This window comes from Strix aluco, chromosome 8 (genome assembly GCF_031877795.1).
Source record: "Strix aluco isolate bStrAlu1 chromosome 8, bStrAlu1.hap1, whole genome shotgun sequence".
Classification (NCBI taxonomy): Eukaryota; Metazoa; Chordata; class Aves; order Strigiformes; family Strigidae; genus Strix; species Strix aluco.
Window position 1 is genome coordinate 31219564 of NC_133938.1, and position 19944 is coordinate 31239507.

Sequence of the window (19944 nt, forward strand, 5' to 3'; positions counted from 1 at the left end):
TTTACAAACTGCATTAAGATCACTTTTTCGGGATCTCTGCCAGTTTTATCTAGCCACTATTATCTAAGAAATACACCTTCAACTTTTAAAGAAGATCAATACTCTTCTTCCCCAGCACGATCAATCTGAGCCCGTCTCAATGAGGAAAGCAAATTCCATAGTCTCAAAGCTGTCCCTTAATGAATAATGAGGGAGGCACAAATCAAACAGCTTTTAATGCCATACTACGACAGTGGTCAGAGAGTTGATAGCCTGTCCTAGGGCACTTCAGACTTAATTGATTGCTGCCAATACCATAGCTCCATTAAAAAGAGGTAACACATACATATCCCAAAGCATCAGTGCTGCTGACTCCTACTGAGACTGCTCCAAAGCCAGCAAAACCTTCAGCACCACATTTTGCCTCCAAATTGCCTTAAAATGGAGTTACAGCATGGAAGCCAGCCTATCTCAAGCTTCTCCTCTGCCACACCTGTTACACACTTCTTCTCTATCAGTCTGAGTGCTTCAGCCCTCGGACGTACAGCACAATCAGTATAAGTGAGGAGACTCACGAGCTGTAAGAAATTACTAAATTGGACCAACCACTTTTCGGCAGAGGACCCCATTAACAATCAGTCCCCCTCTTTGGCATTTCTGCTTATCCCCAGGCATGCTGTTCGTGCTTCCTTAACTGACCCAGGCTCTTCCCAAGTTATGTTTCATTACTTGCACTAGGCACTGCTATAACGATCTAAAACCAAGGAGAGGATGGGCAGAGACAACTTCCAGCCAAATTCTAGGTAGCTCTAATCAGGTTAGGAGGTCTCAATCTTCTAGTCAAAGATTTTAAAAACTGATTTTACTGTTTCAATATGACTGCTAAGAACAACAACTAATAAACTCGAGTCACAAGAGGGCACTAACACTTCTACCTAATGGCAAACGCACTCCTTCAATTAGGAAGGCTGATAATTACATCCACATCATCATGTATATTTTATCTGGATTGAACTTCAGCCAGCTTGTTCTAATCCATGTTCAAATCTCAACTACATGCTGATGAGGCACTGAGCTACATTAACTGTTGTGGTCACACTTGCAATATATGGGGAGACTGTAAGTCTCCCCAGATAGACCAGAGAAAATAGGGCAGGCACATGCCTCTCCCAGTTCACTTGCAACCTAGAGTTTACACTGCCTGTGAAATGCATTCATATAAATGAAATTCTGAAATAGCCATGGAGAATAGGTCACAAGTCCAACACTTCAAAGAACAGAATAAATGTTCCTAGAGTTTGCACCAAGATGAATCCTACCACAGGGGACTGACTGCAAGCAGTATCTGCCTCCAAGAGAAAAAAAAGGGGAAGGCTTCCATTTAACCATCAAGCAGCAACAGATGCATTGCTCTCTCAAATTTGGCATCAAATCAGCTCCCATGTTACAGGCTTAATCTTTAACAAAGGAGGCTGCTCTTTACCACTGAGAAATAGGCAGGGTTTTAAACCACAAATATGATGCATACAGGGGGCTGACAAGACTGTTTCTTGATATTCTGACCATGCAGCTCTTGAGCTTCTCAGTGTCAGGCAGAGAGGTGTGCTGCAGCACACCCAGAGATTTTCTTGGGCAGAAAACCTTGACTTGTTGATGCACTTGACAGTCACAAAGCCAAAACACAGTCTGACTGGTGCAGCCCTACGGAAACAAGGGCAAAGCTTCCTGGACCTGCAAGGTATGCTGCTTCTTTTTCCCCAGCATTATTGCCCTGCAGTTCTACCTAAACTGTCATTCTTGTAGTTGGGACTGTAAGACAACACAGGCAGGGAAGAGGGAAAAAACACAGGAAAAAGGAATCCTAGCCTTACTTACGGAAAGGCACACAATAAGCATGGAGGCTGTCACTTCTCTGCACTGAAATTACAGCCATGGAAAAAGTTACGCTGACAATAAACCTGGGATAGCAAGGCTCCTGAGAGCATTCTCAGGGCATCTCCATGGGTTCAAGGAAGACACCATTTGTGTCATTTGACAGCCTACAACCCATCTGGAAGCCTGTAAGGAGTTTTGAAAAGACCAGCTGTGAGTGTACTCGAGAGTAGCACACCTCAGAACAGCGAGACCGAGAGAATAAACATTAACCTTTTATGCATGTGAGGAACATTGTATTTTAAAATACTCAGTACTGGCCCACTAGACTTCCCAGTGTTTTATTTTGCTCTACGGTAAAATGCAATGAATGGGTCAGTTTTTCTAGACAAAGCTCCTATAAACTGAAACACAGACTGGAAACAGTCTCCCTCTTCCACAGCCAGCCAGCAGGTTCAATGACCATCATTACACCATGCTAACTTGTGCAAGCCATGGCAAGAAGCTCCAATGTTCAGAACATACCATGCTGCTGAGTACATCTTCCCCTTCTGTAACTTTGGGCCACCCTCTCCCCCTCCCTCCCCCGGCTTTACACAGTTCCTCCTGACTGCACAAAGGTGCTGCCACCAGCATAGCCCAGTGACTGGGCAGCCACTGCAGCATAGGAGTTGCAAGCTTTGTGACACCCCACAACTGCCTTGCTCCAGCTCAGATTTCAGATGTCCCCTTCCCACTTGGCAGAATACTGGGTGGTACCAGCTTGCCCACAAGAAGGATTCCAATGCCATTTTCCCTGGAGTCCTATAATGTCTTTAAGGATCTTTGTAAAGGAAAAAGTTGCAGTCACACCTCTGCACATTCTAGGGGACTAAGCATACAGAGCATCTACTTGAAACACCCAACCGGGTGTTAAGACTCCTTTGCTTCAGCAGTTTAAGGTGATTAGTTCATAAACAGATAAAACATGAAGCCCACATGAAATTCATGCAGTAAATGCTATGCATGCACAAATATTAAAAACTGTAAAACACTCAAATCTGAAATATACCATGCCTTTGGGGTCTTACATTTCAACAAAATGCAAACAATTACACTCCCCACCCCTAAGGGAAGTTTTCAACTCAGCTTTATTTACTGAATGAAAGGAGGGGCCCAAATGACTCAGCTTCAAGCAAATATAAAGGAAAATATTAATCCCTAATCTCAATGATAAAAAAAATAGGAGAAGACACTGTTTGATATGGAGGTGTGTCTTTACCAATTCAAATCTTTTAATATTCAAAGACCTGTCAAGCAGAACATGAGCACACTAAAACCTCATTAGCTTTCTGAAGTCTTAAACACATTTATTACATACACAGCCAATTTTAAAATCAAAGTTTACACAAGTAGCTCCAATTAAAGAGTTAGCCCTGTATCTTCATTCTTGTTCACTGGTGCTGAGCAGCATCAAGATCAATAAAATATCTGAATATTGGGATTTTCAACCTAAACAGTCACCAGCAAGATACAAGTGTGGAAGAGAAAAACATCTCTCCAAAAATTCTGCACAAAGAGAGGTTTCCGAGGAAAAAAAAAAACCAATCCAACAGTAAACAGGATAACCTCATGAAAAGGGTTGTGGGGTTTTTTTCCTCCATTAGACTGAGGAATCAAACGCTTCTCATCAAAAATCCAGCAAAATAAATTACAAGGTAGAATATTTCACAAGGAGGCTCACAGACTCCAAGTGACTGCTGTACATCTTCCACATGTATTTGGAGGTGACTGCCCGTCCCCCATCTCAGCCACGCCACACTAGCATTTCAGTGCAGGACACATCTCCAGCCTCGCTGGGAGGAATATTTAATTGCAGACTAGCAGGAGTGCTTCTTTACATACAGTCCAAACTCTAAATACAGGTTTCGCCAGAGGGCACTCTTTCAATTCAAGTGACCTAGCTTTAGCAAACTTCTAGCAAGACTGCAGGCAACCCACATGCAGGGATGGATGTGCAGAGGCTGTACAAAGCTGGGATAGTTTTGCTTCTGCAAGAGAACACCCTTAAAAAAAAAAAAAAACAAACCAAAAAACAACACAACACACAGAACCACCAAACATAAATGAAATTTAATTATTTATCCCAGAAACGTGAAATATTTTTCAGAGTAACCAGAGACACTACTAGTAAAGATCACAAGCAATCACCAACTTCTGTACTATGTTATACTGTGGTACTTGATGGTACCAATTAACTCAAGCAGTTCTGGCACATGTGTGGATCGTACCAATTTACAGAAGCAGGGCCCAAGCCAGTACAGCTCATGCAGAGGTGCTTATGGAAATCCTCTGGTTGTATCATCATAGATACTAAACCTTGCAAATAATACACGGAAAAAAATGCATCTGTGTTGTCAAGAGAAAGCTCTGGGAGACAATATATTTTTCTACTCCACACTGTTCTCTATTTGATGTTGTTTTAAAAGGGTCAAAAATTAAACCATTTGCATGAAAATAATACAAAAGTATCAGCAGTGTCAGTAGTTTTCAACCTTTGGACCATGTATTATTTCTAATGGCCTGCTGAGATCTAATAAGATTAAAAAAAAAAATCAAACTGGTGAGTTGAAGTTCATTAAACAAAGATGTACACAACCACTGAAAAACACAATAGGTCTACGTATCAAAAAAGGTCACAAACCGCTGTTTGATGTGAATAGAAAGTTACGCCCATTCTGCGCAGAAACAAAGCACCACCACCACACTACTAAAATCAAGTCAGCTGCAGAAGCAAGCAGTGTAAGAAAAAAACCCAAAAATAATCGTTATGCATCCTATGACATTTTCCAGTCTTGAGAGAAACTCAAGAACTGCAGGCCTACAAAACATTTGATTGCCTGCTTATGCACCTATCCCATTTGAAAAGAAATAGCCTCCACCTCTTCTAGTTATTCGTAGCAAAGCCCCCTAGTTTAGCATAGAAAGAGAAGGGGAGGGCAGGGGAATAAGACCTGTACAAAGGCACCTTTTGTCAGTAGAGGGATCTCTCAAACAGATAAACACGCTGACAGAATTTCACCAGGCCCGTAATTACTATTAAAAACACAGGGACAAGTTACTTCAAACTATTCCTATCATCACCACTCATCTTGGTTTAAAATATATCTATAGAACTGCTTTTCCAGCATGCACTGCCTGGAAAAAAATATGCCAAACGCTCCCGATGTCAAAGGAACAGCATCTATTTGCCCACCCTCTAAAGCAGATCCCCGCCTACCACAAGGCAACGCACTCCTGGTGCTCTGAACTTACCCCGTTTCGGATAAAAGAAACGCTACGTCGTGTGGATACCCTGAATACCCCTCCCACCGCCCCCCCGGGGTCGCGCTGCCTCATGTAGCTGGCGGGAAGGTGCCTCGGACCCCGGGGAGGGGCTGACTGGAAGGCGGTACCTCACCGCGCCAGCCGCCGCGCCTCCCCCTCCGCCCCAGCCTCCCTCAGGCCCCACCGCGGCGCCGAGCGCGGGGACCCCGCGGGAAGGCGGCTCTGCCCATCCCCACACGCACCAACAACACTCTCGTGCCCTCGCTACGCAGCAAAGAGGGGGGGCGGGCAGCTTCCCCCCCCCTCCAGGCCACAACCTGCTCTCCGGCCCCTCACGCAGGTAGCGGCGGCGGGGGGGAATCAACGACCGGAGGCGCGCTCCGGGCTCGCTCCACAGCCGCGCATCCCTCCATCTTGCAGCAAGGCCGGGGGCGGGAGGGGGGAGCCGCGCAGCGCCGTCGCCCTCCGCACGCACACGCACACACCCCCCCCCCGCACACGCGGCCGGGGGAGAGGGCGCTGCCGAGCCGCCGGCCCAGCCCGCGGGGGGCGAGTGGCCCGTTCCCCGCCGCCCGCCACCCCCCTCCCCGCGGCGCCCGTGTGAGGAGGAGGCGGGCGGCAGGTGGGCGGCGGAGCGCAGGGCTCCGCGCGGTGCCGGCCGGCGGCGGGGTGACGGGTGGGGGCCGGGACCCTCCCCGGATCTGGGAGGGGACGCGCGCCTCCAATCCCCGGCCGGCAGCCCTTCAGGGCCCGGCGTGCGGGCCGGGGTTAAGCCTCTTTTCTCTCCTCCTCCTCCTCCCAGCAGCCGGACAATAAGCCCCGCCGCGGCTCCCCGCGGAGGCGGGCGCCGGCCGCAGGGCTCCCTCCTCCTTCGCCTCCTTCCCGCGGCAGCCCGGCTCACCTGCGAGGCGAGGGGGGGTGGATGAGCGGGGGGCGGGCGAGGACGGGGAAGCCGCTCCGGCTGCTGGAGGGGCTGCCGGGCTTCCCCCTCCTCCTCCTCCTCCTCCTGCGGCCGCGCAGCGCCACTCACCGCCTCCGGGCCGCGCTGGTGCGGGGGGGGCTGTGGGGGGGCGGGCGGCAGCGCCACCGCGCGCGCACACACACGCACGCACTCACTCACTCACTCACACACACACACACACACACATACACACGCGCGCGGGGGGTGCTGTGGGGGGGGGGGAACCCGCCGCCCCCGCGCATGCGCGCCGAGCCCCCTCGGCCCGCCTCCTCCAGGGGGGTGGAACGCCAGTGCCTGGCGCGGCCTACGCATGCGCCGCTCGCGCCCCGCCCCTCCCGCCTCAGCCGCTTCCCTACCGGCCGCGGGCGCCCGCCGGTTGCCGTAGCGACGAAAGGGCGCGCGGGGCGGCCTCGCTCTGAGGCGTGGCCCTCCCGCCCCTCAGCCCGGCCCCGGGGGACGGCGCTGCCGCCTCAGCGGGCGGCGGCCCCGGGGTCTGCCCCCTCCTGGGGCCTCCCGGCTGCGGCCTCGCCGGGCCGGCTCACCGCCCCCCGCCGCCGCTTTCCCTTACCGGTGGCTGGCCCGAGCGCTGGCGACGGGCGGCGCCCGTACACCCCCACCGCAGGTGGAAAGGCGCGGGAAGACGAACAGCTCTGCGGGAGGCGCCGCTCCCCTTCTTAGGAAAGATAGCTGGGGCAAGGAAAGGGACCGGCTCAGAAACAAAAACATTACATTGCTAAGAAATCCATTCATTTAGAAGGAACTCAGTGCAAGGACTCTAGATTTTTCTCTGCTCCCACAGTCGTTGAGAAATTCTTAGCTTACAAGAGGGAAGCAAGGCCTTCAAGGTGTTCGCAGCATTCCAGGAGTGAAAGCTCTCAGAAAACCACCAGATTTTGCAGGAAATGCCATAAAGTCGCAGGACTTGACAATGCTGCTGTCACGGAGACAGGACTTGGCATCGCCCACTTTTTCATTTACACCCCCCGCCAGCGAGGCTCCAGCCCGAGTGAGTTATTACAATAATTAATAGCTAGCATTTATGCATATTCAGAATGCTTTGCAAACAATACCTAATCTCATTACCTTGTGAATTGACTTGTTTTCATCCTGTCATGGAATTAAGATAGTTACTGCTTCCTTCACATCCTTGGGAGATGGAGTCAGTAATTTGGTTGTAGACTGGATAACCCATTGCTGCCGTCCAATATGTAGCCACCCGCTCTGTATTTTTAATGCAATATAGAGCCACCTGCTATGCATAGTTTCTGATTTTTAATAGACTGGCACACTGATGAGAATATAGGAACCAGGATCCCGAGCATCAGGATCCAGAGGCCCAGATTAAAGGAGTACAGCAGGCTAGAAAGGTGGTACTAGCTTTTTAAACAGTGACAGGGAAATGAGGCAGGAAGGATTTGAGAAACTGTAGGCACAGGTTTGACAGTGAAGCAGAAAGGCATTACCTTCAGGTACAGTGCCATTTTCCCAATTTTAATAAAGCTTTGTGCCTAGAAAGAGAACATTCTTTCCTCTTGTTTGTTTTTTTTTACCACAGTAATCTGGCATAGTGTCAAACCCATTCTGAACCAAGATAAATGAAAGGAAAGGAAAATGCCAAATACCATCGTTCTGCAAAGTTTTCAGCAGGTGAGTCAGTGAATGGAAAGAATATTCCACCAGATTTGGAACCACAACAAGTTTTAACGCAGAAATAAGAAAATATTATAGGAAGAAGAGAGAGAGAAAAAAAAAAAAAGGAAGTAAAGACACCTCAGGAAGGAAGTTCCCACCTCAGAAGGGGGAAGCAAAGGTAAATTTTTGGTAAGCTACTTGCCTTCACTAAAGCAGGAGACAAACTACTTTGTCACATAACAAGCTGCTTCTCAGCATTAGTTAAGTGGTGGATATAGGGGTTAGGTGACACATTTTGAAAGACATCTTACAATTCTCTCATTAAATGTTTCCAGAAAAACTACATAGTGGGTTGTGAGGAAGAAGCAATGTCATGGACCAAAAACTAAGAGAGATGAAACAGGAGAATGCGCGTAGTCGTTAATAATCATGGTGAAAAGCCAAAAGAATAAGGTGGTTTTAAGGTTTTGTTGTAAATACCCTTAAAAATAATCTAGGGAAAAGGCTGTACATAAGGAGACAACATTTGTAGAAGACAAAATTACTCACAGTTGTGGGGCAAATTGTGAAGATACTTGGAGTGGCCCAACTGTGTAGGAAGACAATATAGTGACATTCAATATTAATAAACAGTCATCAGTACAAGACAGTACACACTGGAGGGAAGAAATCTGGTTATGTGTTGTAGAGGGGTTGAAAACAAAGATACTGGTTTAAGAAATACACGTGCATCCTAGGCAGTAGTTCACTAGAAATCTCAGTATATGAACAGTCATGCATGCGATGTGTCAAGGTATGAAATGGAAAAAAACAGAAAATGTTGGCTGCCTTGCCACCGTTTTGTATCAAAAAGAGTTTTAAAGAATGAGTGGGAAGGAGAATGTATGTTAGACTGTGAAACTGAAATGCCCAATTCCACTTAAGTGCTGAAACGCCACAGTTTCACACTAGAGCCTCATGTTTAGTTGCTTTCCCCCTGTGATTCCGAAATCTTTTCCAACATAACACCTTCCAATATCCAGTTGCTCACCCGCTCTATACACATAGCTGATGTTCCTTATTATTTTATAGGTACAGATTTTCCCCGTTATACTAAATATTCCATTTAAAATTCATTACTAGTTGAATATTGCAGCTGTGCTGTTAAATATTCAAATCACAGGAAGCATCAAAAAGAGAGGAAATGACTAGATGAAAATATGTGGCAAAATAGCTGTTTATAATTAAGAAAGATGCTGTCAAATGTAACAGGAAACCACTGTCACTTGTGGCTGGCAGACTGTGAGGGAATAGGTGCAGAAGACCAAACCTGAACAAACACTGTTACGTGAATCATTCCACATGAATGTGGCTGAAAATCTTAACAGCCGACAGGGCATGACACTTGCCATCACCACTTTCACTTGAGAGAACAAATTTAGAACCGGTATTTGTCTAGCCATCCTGCAGATGAATATTTTTCTTCTGGATAATTATTTACTATGGATCTCAGAAGTTATTTTTCAGACATACTTATCCCAAATTTTAGTAGCAATGATTATTTGTGTAATTCACTGCCCAACAAAGAAGATACGCTCCTCTGCAAGAGTGTAACTGGCTTCACTGTACATAGAAATCCCTCAAACTATCCAGGATATAACATTTCCTTTTGAAAGCAGCAGCTTGTGTCTTCAACATTATTTACCAACTGAGAGGATGGAAATTTATCTGTGTATTTCTGATTTCACAGATCAAAACCATTTTTCCATTAGGCAACACAAAATGTGTATGCTTCCACGCGCAAACTGCAATATGTTTGCAGGAGCAGCTGTAATGAAATGTTGAGGCTGCAATCTGAAGCACTTGCTATTGTAAGTCTATAAAAATGCCAGCAGAGTACAATCACTGTTTATTATACTTCCATTAACAGAAGATAGCATAAGCATTTTAGATTTTAAAAATTATCATGTAAATTACTTTAATGCAATCAGCTTTTCTTCTATAGATTACAATAGAAATTATTCTAAAAAATTTAAGGAAAAAAGAAACAATATGTGATTATGACTGAACATGTCATGGTGCATACAAATCTCTGGGATTAAAACTACACATTAATATAAAATCAAATTAATTTTGTCACCTTTCAGCCAAGCTTCCCGAGTACTGCAGAAAAGGTACTTCTTAATCTCCTTTTGGTAACTAATGATTTGAAAGAGTATATCTTACATTTGGGCACCTAGTTATCACTTCATTAATTACTAATTACTTGGCACTAAGTAAAGTTCTAACATTGCCTGAATCTAGAAACAGTTTTTATCATAAAAAGTCATTAGTTTAATCAGTTTGATATGAGATGTCCCAACCAGATAACTGCTAAAGCATATAGTTCCCTAAGGAATGAGAATATAGTAGAAAATACTTTATTTATATAACCTGTACATGCTATTTTCTATTCTTACTCTTTGACCAAGTTATTCCGTGACTCTAGCTGCACTTAATTCACACAGTACCTCAGGCTGAGAGATGCTAAAGAAATGTAAAATATTGCTAAATTTACTTGTCAATTTGTGAGAATAAAATTGTATAATTTTTTGTTGAAACTGTGTGATCCTATCTCAAGACTGCATCACAGTGCTGAAGCACAGTTGTGGTACCTGCCACCTCAATTTTGTTATTTCCTGATTTTGAAGTGCTTACCTATACAGGTCTGGCTTTATAAACACAGTGCTTTACATTGTGCAATTAATATCCGGGTTCTAGTAAGGTAAGTAGTCTGTGACATTTACACCTACGTATTTCTCCTTTTTTGATCTGTGATTCTCTGTGGTGCCCTTGCCTTTGTTGTAGGTAAAATAGAAGTCAGAACCAGATAAATATAACATTGATGTAACTATCACCATCTTCCTCCTTCCTTTTGGAGGATGTCTATGCTTAATACACACATATTATCTTCTCCCTTTTAATAAGGAGGATGAGCTTCCTAATTCAATCATAACAAAATGGAATTTTCAGCTGGTTCAGTTAAACTTGAAACTAAGCTTAAAAAATATTCCAATGGATAAAAATGTCCGTACCAGAGAAATCTGGTTCAAATAGACACCAGACACCTTACATGCTTAGAATTTACAGTTGGAGGAAGAAAATGTTACCAGGAATGCTGTGCTGAAGAGTGGATGTAAGCTTCACAGCTGCTCTAATTCAGTGTGTTCAACTGATGTGCTAATATTTGCTCCTAAAGGTGTTGTGATTAATGCTGGAACACCTCCTTAGGTACACACATCTACTTGTTCCTCAGTTCCAGCAGTAGTGAAGGGATGAGTTGGAATTATAATGACATACTATCAGTCTGATCTGGTTCTGGGTTTTTTGTAATATTTTTAAGATCACAACTTTTTAAAGAGTGTGTCCAAGCAGCAGCTTCTGAATTCACCCAAATGTACATGTAAATATATATATGTATATATATAAAAATATATATCTATAAAATATCCACACTTTAAGAGGACTACCTCTTTACATCTGCAAAGCATTGTTTTCCCAAGGTCAGCAAAGGTTCTTCCACATGTCTCAGCAGCGAGGAAGCTGCACACAGATAACATGTTGTTTCCTCCCCGTCTCTCACGCAACCTACAGATTTTTCCACAGGAAGGGAATACTGTTCTTTAGTGTGTTGCCTTCCTACGCTCCAGATGTACGAAAGGCAGAAACATGCTTTATGTCAGAGCCCTAAGAGGAGCCGGTTGCGACAGGGACAATGCTGGTAGTACCAGGGAGGGAGCTAGAGGTGAAGAACAGAGTGACAGCACAGAGGCTGAACACAGATGTCCTCCTTTTTCTGCTTTCCTGGTACCCCTGTACATCACAGGAGACAGTATGTCATTAGAGACGGTACTTGTAAACTGCTTAATAGAAAGCAAACACCAAATTTATGTTGTATAAATATCTATCTACACATTTTCCATAAAAAATGGAGATGCTGGGATGCCTACATGATTTATACACAGTGTGGAAGTAGCACAAACATGATGATTTACAACAGGTTTTAATGACCATCTGAAGGGGAAAGTTCCCAAATATGGACGACAGCAACTGTTAACTAAAACTAGTAATATTTCATCTATGTAAACAAAGTAATGATCACGTCTGCCACAAGACTTTGAGAGATTTATCTTCCAGGCTCCCTAATATGGTTACAGCTGTCCCCTGCTTAAATCCTATGTTCTTGCCATCTGCTCCAACACACTTTTCAACCTCAAGCAGTGATTAAACAGATATTTGGAGAAGAAAAAAAGTCCTTTTCAATTTTTGAGCAAAATATTTAACAACTGGGAAAGTTAAAAAACCAGAACACACCCCCCTTGGCTCTCCATTGTTTCTGTGTTATGAAATGTTGTTAGTGAGATGCTCAACTTAAGCTTCCAGGAATCTGTACATTTGACCATACAACGGGGAACATCATTGCACCCACAGATTCAGTGTAGTTTCATTATAGGCTATAGTAAATTGGGAGCAGATTAAGTTAATACCATTCAGTTAATCAGTCAAATTGTCATTAAGAGGTAACATTATATGGGTGGATCAGGAAGTGTTCTGCTTTAAAAAGAAGGAAACTTCCTAGAATTCTTTAGTTGCACGGTGGGAAGCCTGGCCAGTTACGGTCCTTTGAGATGTGCTGTGTACTTACCTCTCCATGTCCTGACACGGAGAAGGACAGAGCCATAGCTCGCTGTCTTTCCTTTATGAGGAGAACCAAAGAAGAGCAATTTCGCAGATCCTGTGCTCCTGCCTTCTGGGCAAGACTCCATCCTGCCTGGTCCTCATGTGGGTCACGTTAATTAGGGAAGCACTTTACTCTGCATCCATCATCCACTGTAGTCAAAGAATGGTCAGTCACAATCCATCTCTTAGTGCTTAGTGGGAGCCTCGAAATCCGTGAAAGGTATTAGAGATGCACTGAGCATCTTGTTACTTGTTACAGTAGAGGTACAAAGCAATGATGTTCCTGTCAGAAACATACTAAAAAATTACCTCACCCTTCTCTAGGAGTTTCTTCAATTTTTTCTTTTTTTATACTCTTTCTTCCTCCTGTATAGAAGAAATTATGGATTTCACTTCATCATTCCCCTGAGCTTCATAGGAAGTAACTGGAGTCAGTACCCGTGCTTTCTAGTCATTGCTCTTTTGGCTTGTTTACTACATTTTGCAATTCCTTGAAGTCATAATTGCTACTGCTTGCAAAGATGGGAAAACAGAATTTTTTGCCCTGTCTCAAAAAACACTGTGCATTATTTTCAGAAATAATGCAGAACAAAGCAGATCTATGATGTCTTTTTTATCCACAGCTAATAATCCTTGTCTGTACATCTAAGAGTATAACGTCTACTGGTAGAAGTAGGTGCAGCCCCATTGAAGGCCTTGCCATCCATTACTGAAGAGCTTTCCTATGAAGGATGTGGATAGTCAGATGGTTCAGCTTTAGATTTAATAAATACCATTGCTTAAATTACTAAAATAGATAAAATACATTGTTTTATGGCCAGTATTTTCAGAATCATTTATATAAATATAAATGTCTTGGGAATACTTTTGGGACAAGCAGCAAGCCATCATCTGTTGTAGTCTGTATGTCTTGCTCTGTAAGTCTTATCTGCTGGTAATCTCTTTGGTATCATGCTGCTGCACGTAAAGTGGCTCATTGGGAGCTGGAGTTAGATAGAATAAGTACTTTGAAGTTATGCTCCACATCTGTTTAAATGAAAATTAGGAAGCCAAGTTATAATATAGTTTCAGTTACTCATTTTCAAGTGAACAAAAAAGAGAATGTCTCAGGTACTCCATGTTTTCCAGGTACTGCATTTTTTCTTGTGTATCTCAAGCATTATCAGGATGAGCGAATTCAGTTACAGACAGGACATCTAGCAAATGATGAATGTTAGGACTTAGCAAACACTATTCAAGATCAAAGAAAATGAGAAAACAACATTTAGAAAAACATCTACATAAGGTTTCAATATTCTCTACTAGAACTGAGAAACCCATGTATGAAATTAATCCAGCTTTCTAGATCCAATTTCTCTCTTAAGCTGTGAAACAGTTTTCATACCAATATAAATGTTATGGGGAATGTAGAGACTTTTCAAAATTTCGTTTTAAACAGAAAATCATGACATTTTCACAGCCTTATAATATCCATGCTGAAAAATCACTTTAGCTTTCATCAGAATAGTTTCTGTTAAATTAAAAAAGAAAAAAAACCCAATAAATATATTTTTAAAGTAAGTAGGAAGTCAGTCTTTATGGAGGCAAGGCCTGTTTCTTGAGAAAAATCATCTGACATGGAGCACTTGGACTGGAAGGTCTAATGTTTATAAATATGTCTCGGCTGGAGACGGCTGCTGAACTTCTGAAATTCTGAAGAGATTTTTCCTGTGTACTCTGGAAAGGCTTCAAAGTACACTCAGCAAGCAAATTCCAAAAATACAATGAATATATTTTAGCCAGTGTTCACCTAAACTTTTACTGCAGTGTAACTGATTCTGTGGCCAAAAATGACATCTATAAGCTGATTTTCATTTGCGTATCATCCTTTCCCACTGATATGCTTGGGAAGTTGTCAATTAAAGACTGAAATCTGAGTCTTACAGATTTAAACCAGGTGCGTGCTAAATATGTGAGAAGGTGAAATCTGGTTTCCAGAGTTTTCTCTGATTTTTTAAAAAAGAGGAGCCATATATGATGAGGCCAAGGAACCCAGTCCATGATACTATTTTATAAAGAGAGCTTCTGACTGTTAGGATTACGTTTGTTGTTAATACTTTTTATGAATATGTAGCGGCAAATTCTAGAAAGATAAAAACATTAGAAGTAAACATTCAATGCTGCTAAAATCTAAAAGTTTTTCACTTTGCAGTGTCCTCTCCAGCTACTGCTATATGCCACATAATATCAGAAAAAAACACATACCCAAAACTCAGAGGAGTATTACACCTTGAAAAATTACACATCCATTACAAATTATCCGTAAAGAGTCGTATGAGAAAATACTCTGTCACCAATTATTCTAACATAATGTAGAATTGGAGTATTTTATTCTATACTACAGTCTATGGCATCACTTTTGCCAACTCACTATGTGAACACTTCTCAGCACATTACGAACAACAACTACAATTGAACAGCTTTATTGTCTTGTTCTCTCCCTGGAGGAGAAGTGTCAATAAGCGACATTGTTTTGTTACACTTTGTGTTTTAGGTGTATCTACTACTTTTAGTTTTTGCTAGAGAAGAGAAGATTGAAGAGGTACCTATTGAGCTTGGGTCAGAAATTAGAGAATTGCCCAATAGTCTTTAACTCTTACAGGGATCCTTTCTAAGGTCTCACCCTGGCCGCCTCTGTCTCCTGCACAGATGAAATGTTCCTGTACAGCAGAAATCTCCTTTGTGCCTAATGAGTGTGGTACAGTTTGCTTCTAGGGCTGAGGTTCTCTTATAGAAATAATGAGCTTAGATCGCCGAGTAACCTCAGCTAAGGACTAACACTTTGAACAGGCAGAAAGGCAATGCAGAGAAAGTTTGATTTCCTTACTTGGCCCATGTCACCTCTTTGTTTTTAAATAGTTGGCATTTAAGAGCCACTATTCATTACAATGTTGCTTGTCATAGGTAACAGTCCCCATTCTCTCAGCCTGATAATTTACAAGATAAGGTTCAAATCTCCCTTTCAGGAAGAAGGCTGTCAGAATTGAACGCATGTTACACTTGGAATTCCCAAACAGTTATACACGTATGATGATTTGTGAACCCTGGATAGCATTTGGATAGCAATTTGCCAATGGGGCTAGAAATAGCCAGGTAAAGAGATGAGGTTTGGGACTGTCCATGCAGGTCCAGGCATGATGTTGAGGACAAAAAGAGGTACCAGAAAACAGCACAGAGCCAAGACAGGGATACTGCTTTGGTGAGTGTGCTTGTATGATGATAGGGGAGTAAAGGCAAAGGAACGGGAGATGCCTTCACCTGCATGGAAACTACTACAGTTGTTCACAGCAGGACAATCATGACTTCTGCATACTATCCATGCAAACTGAATTTGGGAACCTCTGTCTAAATCAACAGCAGCTCAAGTGGGTTTTGTGGAGATAAGAGAAATGCAGAATTTGTGGCAGGAGCAGATTTTAGAAGATAGACCTAAAATCAAGCAATTTGCTCAGTTATGGGCATATTCCAATAAAAGTGGAATAGGATACTAGCACTATATAACTAAACAAAGCATGGGGAAAACAGAAAATCTGACAGTATTTTCAGCAATAGACCCTTAGTTTAAATACTCTTTTGCATTTTGGTTTTGAAAATATATAAAAAGTAAAAGAGGATTAGGAAGAAGAACCTAAAAGAGCCACAAGACTGTGAAACAAGAGAAACTAAAAATAGTGTGTTTAAGTGCTTTGATCTAGAGATGAGAATTAGAGACAAATTTCTTATCTGCATTATCATCATCATCCAGTGAAACCAGTAGGCCAATGCAGTCGTAGGTACATAAATTTACAGACAGTGACAGTTTCTACTCCAAAGATGAAGAAGTGCACAATGTTTTCAGCAGCACACAACATTACAGATCTCCTGTAGCAGCACAGTGGGCTTGCCGAGGGAAGAGCGGGCCCCATTCCCGCCCAGCCTGGCACACCATCCCAGTTCCCTGGGTCAGGGCCGTGTTTCTCCCAGCTCCAGCTTTGCCCTGCTCTCTGCAGGTGAGCATGGAAGCACAGCTCCTGGCATGACCTCTGCTTCTGTGGCACCTTCCCAGCTTGACTGAGGCTGAGACCAGCAGCTGGGCAAAGACTTCTGTCCTACCTTCTTGGGAAGAGAGGGGCCAGGCAGTGCGAGTCCTAAGGAAACTTCTCTACATCTTTACATGGCAGGGGGGTTTAGCTGAAGCTGGGAAGCAAATGAAACACACCTTACACCCTGTCAAATACAATGAGAAAGAGAAAACACCCTGTCAAATGAGGAGACAACAGAAGTTTGCATTAACTCTCTTCAGATGTTTATTAATGCAATGTACTACTTTGACTCTGGAACTCTGTGCTAGAGAAGAAATAGTTCAGCAAATGAAACAAATAGCTTAGAAGATTTTTTTTAAAGGATTAGACATGTACATGTATAACAGCAATATGCTGACAGGGAGAACAACTGCAAGCCTTAGTGTCAGTGATGCTTCACAGCATAAACTGATCAGTGACTGGAAAGATTTCTCTCCTTTATCTGTTTTGCATAAAGTTCAGGTACATTATGCCTTTTGCTGTCGCATTTAATGTAGGCTACTGTTGGAGGTAGAGAAGAGCCTCAAAACTAACAGTCCTTTGTTCTATTATTTATTTTTTTTATTACCAGTTATTTATAATACATTATTAAAAAGTCAGACTGCACCAATTTTGTTTTGAGGCAGAGGGAACAAGCATGTGTTGATGTGAAATTTATGTCACTGTGTATTGGGAAAAAGAACATTAAGAAAGGATCTTAAGGAAAAGGTCTCATGTTTCTCCCTTGTATCCTTTAATCCCATTTGAGTTAAGTGTTTATGGTTTGGATTCATACAGGTAGGAAACATCTTTCAAGACTTTTCCATCTCAACTTCATCAATTTCTTCCATTGGTTTCTTTCTGTTACCTGGAAACAGGTATTTAAACCAATTGCTGCACAATGAGCCAAAAGAAAAGGCAGCAGGTTGGATGGATGCTTATAAGGCAGGAGGTTTGAAGTACACTGTGACAAGATATTACCCAGTTTACAGCTCTTATCTGTCAAAAACAGCAGAACAGAATGAGGGCAATTAGACTTACTAGCTGGTCTACTGACCTGTAAGGATAAAGGGAATAAAAATACCAGTGTGCGATAAAGCAGGCAACACTTGCAAAACAATAATAGAACATGCATAATAGCTCAAGGAACATCCTTAGGAAAAAATCCCACAACTTTATAATTCTGTTTTTATTAGGAAATATATAAAGGGAGAGAAGCACCAGCAGCTGTGTGGAATAGAGCTAGCTTTTCAGGAAAATACACAGGGCCAGATCTTGCCTCCCACTTCACATGTTTTCTGCTCTTCAGGCCCATGGAAATACGCCAGGGAAAATTAATTGGCAGAGGACTGTATTATCTCTTCTGCATAGTTCCCATGTAGTGTCTCAGAGAAAGACCACGCAGCTAGGGAGCTGGCTGGAAAAACTGCCTGACTGGGGAAAACTGTCCTTGACTCCCACAGATCCCAGTGGACATGCCAGATTTCAGTGGGACATTGCTCTTTCTTGTTGATGTGAGATGATCTGAAGAATTCTGTCGCTGAGATTTCCTTCTGTGGATGAAAAGCAGGGACTGATTTGGGTGTTGGGGTTTTTACGTACTGTGGAAGTCCTGGGCAGAAAGATGAATGCTGATGTAATGACAGCTTGCTTAAACTGAGAAGTACTGATGGGTCACTGAATGCTAGGTCATTAAGTCTGCAGCTGCCTCAGAAATATTGTAGAAAAATACTTGATCTTGGAAAAAAGGAAACAGGGACAGTATAAAGTCCTGTCTTGCTCCCACACAACCCACCCCCTCCCCTATCACTTACCCCTATCACTTACCCCTCCTCTACCTTCATTTTATGAGTTTCCAGGCTCTTGGTACCCAGGGAGGAGGAACGATGTCTTTAAAAGTAGCTGTTTCCCCCACTTTAATATATTATGAACATAAAGCTATGATCCAGTCTGCTGTTTTACAGGAGAAATATCAAACAACAACCTTCGTTTCAGTTTCCCATTAAGTAATTCACATCCTTCTTCTTCTTGTCCAGTGGAAAATCCCATGGTGTAGAAAAAAAACATTCTGGAGTTCGCATTGATAAATTACTTAAAGCGCCTCTGCAGTTGGGGTCTGCAAGGCATGTGGAAGGGTCATAGCCTTGGTGTCCTCAGGGGAATTCTGCATCACTTCCATTAAGTGTCATTGGAGTCCTCTCCCTTCTCCCATCATTTCCTGCTCCCTTTGCTGTCTCTACCATTCCTGCAGCAGGGCTCACTAAGAAACTGTTCTGCCGTTAGCTCCCTCCCATATGGTTATGCACTAATCCTCCCTCCCACACACATTCATGCAAAAAGGGGAGAAACTATAGATGTGGAAGAAATGCTCCACTGAGCAGCAGTGTCTGCTATCCAGATTATGTCTGCAATTAAAAGGTGTAAAAGACTCATGCTAAACAGTATTGCTGTTTTCCTCCCCATTCTGTGCAACATCTGCAGAGCTCCCCAGTATCCTGAATTTGCAAAGAAAGATTTCTTGGGGGGAGTCTTAGAATTGGGAGACAGCTTACAATCACCTTTCCTCTCCACTTACAAGGTCAAGCTATTTTCCACAGGATTTTTAATGATTATTTTTGCTCCCTTGTCTATTCTGTTTGATCAAAATAAAAAATCAACCCTGGAACTTATTGAAGAGTGAGGGAAGTTAGGAAAAAAAATCCTTGGAATTGAATGAGATTTGGGAGACTAACTTTTTGAAAAAGCTCTGCTCCTGTCTATTTACGTTGAAGCTTTTTTTTTTTTTTTTGCATCCTAAGAAAGCATGTCAAGAAACATACCATTTGTCAGGTGCTTGCAACAGCGGGCTGTCAGCTCACTGCCTAGCAACTCTCTCACGCTGCGTAGGGATATCCTGGCATTACATACACTGTCACATCTCATTGCCTAATACTTGCTTTGATGCAGTCTTGCTTGCTAACAGCGTGTTACATCAGGTTCCTCGCTTGGGAAATACCGAGCTGCCCTTCTGTGTCGTCTGGCCCAGGGAGCTCACCTAATGACACCACCAATAGGAAAAGCAATATGATGGTTTATCTCGGTAGCAGATATACTGTACTAAAAAAGCTATATTGTATTTACACAGAATTTTATGTTAAGTAGAAACTCAGCACCGGTGTAGAATGAACATCAATCTCCTTGAAACGTCAGTAGGCATTTTAAAACTTATTTCTCAAAACCAGTTAGTGATTCCCTGTGAAAGAAAGCTATGATCTTTAAACTAGGAAAAAAACCCCAAGCATATAAATAAAAACCTTATGCTTTGCCACACAACAGCAGCTTGGTAGTGTGATTTGGTGATTAAATGAGGCAAGTAACTAAATGTTACTCAGGATAACTCAGGAGCTCCTGGGTAGGAAATCTGAGGTTCCAGCCTCA

The 19944-nt window shown here is 42.9% G+C and overlaps 1 protein-coding gene across 11 annotated transcripts in view; it reads right to left on the reverse strand.

The window, feature by feature from the left end:
* RALGPS2 (Ral GEF with PH domain and SH3 binding motif 2) overlaps positions 1 to 6256 on the reverse strand; it is a 131524-nt gene extending 125268 nt beyond the window's left edge. For 2 of the 11 annotated variants that reach the window (XM_074832996.1, XM_074832995.1), the window contains exon 1: positions 6059 to 6179. The gene's annotated coding sequence lies outside the window, so the exon portion shown is untranslated. The other 9 variants (XM_074832993.1, XM_074832984.1, XM_074832990.1 and 6 more) reach the window with 8 other exon arrangements.
* Between the last annotated feature and the right edge of the window lie 13688 nt (positions 6257 to 19944).